The following is a 4,495-nucleotide window of genomic DNA, read 5'->3' on the forward strand; positions in this document are numbered from 1 at the left end:
CCTGGTTTAGTCCTGGTTTAGTCCTGGTTTAGTCTTGGTTTTAGTCCTGGTTTAGTCCTGCTTTTAGTCCTGGTTTAGTCCTGGTTTAGTCCTGGTTTAGTCCTGGTTTAGTCCTGGTTTTAGTCTGGTTTAGTCCTGGTTTAGTCTTGGTTTTAGTCCTGGTTTAGTCTTGGTTTTAGTCCTGATTTAGTCCTGGTTTAGACCTGGTTTAGCCCAAAATGTGAAAACAGGAAAATACCGCCATGTAATCCACTTATTTCAACAAAGTAACTGTAATCCAATTACCACTCACTGAAACAGTAACTGTAACTGAATACAGTTACTCATAATTTGTACTCTGATTACATAATCCAGGTACATGTAATCTGTTACTCCCCGACACTGTGTATGACATGCATACGTACAGGTAACTTTGTTGTTTTATCCCTTCGGCCCAAAGTAATGTGCTGCTGTCTGTTCTGTTATATGGTAAAAATAATAAAATTAAATAAAAAAAAACACTCTGCTCCGGTCTTGTCGTGTGACATTATCGCGTCCTTGAATCTGAAAACTACTAATTAGACAAAAAAATGTTTAACTCCAAGTGACCCGGTCCCGTTTACGCTGTAAAAGTTGGTCATATTTGAGTGTTTTCTTGTGAAGGTCAGACCGGAAGTGGTGCATGCTGGCGCGCGTGCTTGCTGGTGCCGGTGAGTTGGGTGTCTCGCGCTCCGGGGCAGCGGCAGAAGCGGCGCAGCGGCGGATCGAGCGGCACGGTAAGACCTGCACCCCGTCTGCACCGCACCGACACCGACACTGACACGCACCGACACCGGGACGCACCGGGGACGCACCGGGGACTCACCGGGGACGCACCGGGGTTTCAGGCTCTCTGTCCCGGGCTCAGGGTCTTTACTCCCCGCAGGACTCTTCGGAGGGTCGGGGTAAAGTGCGGTTGTGGACTTGTTGGATGTTTGGTCTTTGAGGTGTTGAAACTCACGGAGAAACGCGAAGGATTAGAGCGCGAGCCCGACATCTGATCCAGTTTAAAATTTAATAAAAAAATTAAATTTAATTTAAAAGAAGTTGGTCCATAACGAGATGAAGAGTTAAGAAACTAAGAGACTCCAGGCGCGAGGAGGAGGCGGAGAACTGGAAATGTGAAGAGAAGAAAGAGAATTTAAATAACAAAACACAAACTACAAGTCCTAAACCAGGTCTAAACCAGGTCTAAACCAGGTCTAAACCAGGTCTAAACCAGGTCTAAACCAGGACTTAAACCAGGTCTAAACCAGGACTTAAACCAGGACTTAAACCAGGTTAAACCAGGTCTAAACCAGGTCTAAACCAGGTCTAAACCAGGTCTAAACCAGGTCTAAACCAGGTCTAAACCAGGTCTAAACCAGGACTTAAACCAGGTCTAAACCAGGTCTAAACCAGGACTTAAACCAGGACTCTAAACCAGGTCTAAAACCAGGTCTAAACCAGGACTTAAACCAGGTCTAAACCAGGTCTAAACCAGGTCTAAACCAGGTCTAAACTAGGACTTAAACCAGGTCTAAACCAGGTCTAAACTAGGACTTAAACCAGGTCTAAACCAGGTCTAAACCAGGTCTAAACCAGGTCTAAACTAGGACTTAAACCAGGTTTGAACCAGGTCTAAACCACCAGGTCTAAACCAGGTCTAAACCAGGTCTAAACCTAACCAGGAAAACTAGGACTTAAACCAGGTCTAAACCCTAAACCAGGTCTAAACCAGGTCTAAACCAGGACAGGTCTGAACCAGGTCTAAACCAGGACTGAACCAGGTCTAAACCAGGTCTAAACCAGGTCTGAACCCGGACTGAACCAGGACTGACCAGGTTTAAACCTCAGACCAGGTCCATCCCGGGTCTAGCCCCGCAGACGTGTTGAGCGCTGATCAGGATCTGCTGATGAATCAATACATGATTAGTTTAAGGTCAGGACTCAAAGATTAGACCAGGGATTAGACCAGTGACCGGACCAGGGACTAGACCAGAGACCAGATCAAGGACTGGACCAGGGAACGGACGAGGGACCAGACCAGTGATTAGACCCGGCACTGCTCAGATGGACTCAGGTCTCAGAGACTAGACCAGGGACTAGACCAGGGCCTTTGCCAGGGACCAGACCAGGTCCTTGAAAAGGGCCTTGACCAGGGACCAGACTCAGGACCAGACTCTGGACCAGACTTGGGACCAGACCCAGAACTGCTCAGATAGATTCAGACCAGGGACCAGATCAGTGTCTAAACCAGGGACCGGACCTGGGACTAGACCTGGGACAAGACCCAGGACTAGACCCAGGATTGCTCAGATAGATTCAGGTCTCAGAGGCTAGACCGGGACTAGACCAGGGATTAGACCAGGGACTAGACCAAAGACCTTGACGTGGGACCAGACCTGGGACCAAACCTTGGACCAGACCAGAGACTAGAAGAAGGAGCGGACCAGGGACTAGACCAGGGACCAGACCAGGGACCAGACCAGGGACCAGACCAGGGACCAGACCAGACCAGGGACCAGACCGGGGACTGCTCAGATGGACTCAGGTCTCAGAGGCTAGACCAGGACTAGACCAGGGATTAGACCAGTGACCAGACCAGGGACTAGACCAGGGACTAGACCAGGGACCAGACCAGACCTGGGACCAGACCAGGGACCAGACCAGGGACTAGAGGAAGGACCAGACCGGGGACCAGACCGGGGACCAGACCGGGGACCAGACTGGGGACCAGGACTCAGGGGGACCAGACCGGGACCAAGTCAGTAGACTAGTAGTAGTAGTAGTAGTAGTAGTAGTAGTAGTAGTAGTAGTAGTAGTAGTAGTAGTAGTAGTAGTAGCCTGTGGTCATTGTTATCATAGTAAAAGTACTTTGGAGCTTCCTTGTCTCCTTTCCTTGCCTCCTTATCCCGATCTGTAATGAAAGTCCAGATAAGTGACCTTTGAACCCGGAGCGCTGCGTTGGACGACCCTTTACCTGCGTCTGTGAACGCACCGTGAGGCGTTCAGGGGCCCAGACGCCGATACATGTGGAGTCGGAATCCAGAGGAACGGAAAAAATCACTGAGCGGGGAGAGCGGAGTTGCGGAAAATGTTAAAAACGCTATAAAGGAAAGATTAAAGGTGCACTGCGGAACTTTTCTGGTGGCGCGTCTGCCGTCTGCTTGAACCCGTGTGACGTTCGTTCATTTGTTTTTCAAAATAAAACCAAAAATAAGAAAACGAAAAAAAAACTATTTTCTTTGTTATTTGTCTCCAAAACCAAAATGAAAAAAAAAAAAAAAAACAGATAATGATTTTTTTTTTTTTTTTTCAGTTTTCAATTTTGTGTTTAAATGAAAAATGGGAAAAAAACGGATAATGGAAGTTTCCCGTTTCCGACACTCCTGGGTCAGTCCTGGTTTAGTCCTGGTTCAGTTCTGGTTTAGTCCTGTTTTAGGACTGAGAATGAGATCAGACCAGGATCAGATCAGGACTGGGACCGGACCAGGATCAGGACTTGATCAGGACTGAGACCGGGACCAGGATTAGGACTCAGACCGGGACCAGGATTAGGACTGGGAATAAACCAGGATTAGAACAGGACTATACCAAGACTAGAACCAGGAATAAACCAGGACTAGAGCAAGGACTAGAACAGGACTAAACTAAGACTAGAGCAGGACTAGAACAGGGCTAAGACTGGGACCAGACCAGGATTGGGACCAGGACTGGGACCAGGACTGAGACCGGGACCAGGATTAGGACTGGGACCAGGATCAGGGCTAAGACCAGGACCAGACCAGGACCAGGACTGGGACCAGGATCAGGACTGGGACCAGGATCAGGACTGGGACCAGGATCAGGACTGAGACCAGGATCAGGAGGAGACCAGGATCAGGACTGAGACCAGGACCAGAAAAGGACTGAAACCAGGACCAGGGTTAGGACTGGGACCAGGATTAGGACTGGGACTGGGACCAGACTGGGACTAGACCAGGACTGAAGCCGAGACCAGACCGAAACTGAGACCACGACGGCAAACTGTTTAGACCTGGTTTAGACCTGGTTTAGACCTGGTTTAGACCTGGTTTAGTCCTTTCTGGTTCAGTCCGGCATCGCAGTTTAAGTCACGTAAACGGGAAACGTCCGTTATCTGTTTTTTTTTCCATTTTCCATTTAAACACAAAATCGAAAACTGAAAAAACGAATCATTATCTGTTTAATAATGAATTTGCTCGTCTCCATGGTGATGTTATTTTTTCCCACAGTATGGCTTTAAACAAAAATATCTTGCATTTATTTATTCATTTATTCAGTTAAAGGAGCTGTTATTTCTCAAAACTCCCTTGCGTTTTTACGGCGAGCGAGCCCACTTCTCCGCAGACCTGACCCGTAACTTGGCCTGGCGACGTGGCTGCTTGTTACCATGGAGATAAGTTAAATTAGAAGTTAAATTAAATGCCATCCTGTGGAAAATTCGAGGGGAAAAAAAAAAAAAAACTAAAACAAA

At 47.8% G+C, this 4,495-nt stretch overlaps 1 protein-coding gene across 1 annotated transcript in view; it reads left to right on the forward strand.

The window, feature by feature from the left end:
• The first annotated feature begins 664 nt into the window (after positions 1-664).
• Positions 665-4,495, forward strand: part of LOC110165876 (phospholipid-transporting ATPase ABCA1-like) — a 120,116-nt gene continuing 116,285 nt past the window's right edge. Inside the window, exon 1 of the mRNA XM_055160104.1 lies at positions 665-755. The gene's annotated coding sequence lies outside the window, so the exon portion shown is untranslated. The remainder of the gene's footprint in view (positions 756-4,495) is intronic.

This window comes from Boleophthalmus pectinirostris, unplaced genomic scaffold (genome assembly GCF_026225935.1).
Source record: "Boleophthalmus pectinirostris isolate CB_2022bp ecotype Guang Dong unplaced genomic scaffold, ASM2622593v1 HiC_scaffold_3, whole genome shotgun sequence".
NCBI lineage: Eukaryota > Metazoa > Chordata > Actinopteri > Gobiiformes > Gobiidae > Boleophthalmus > Boleophthalmus pectinirostris.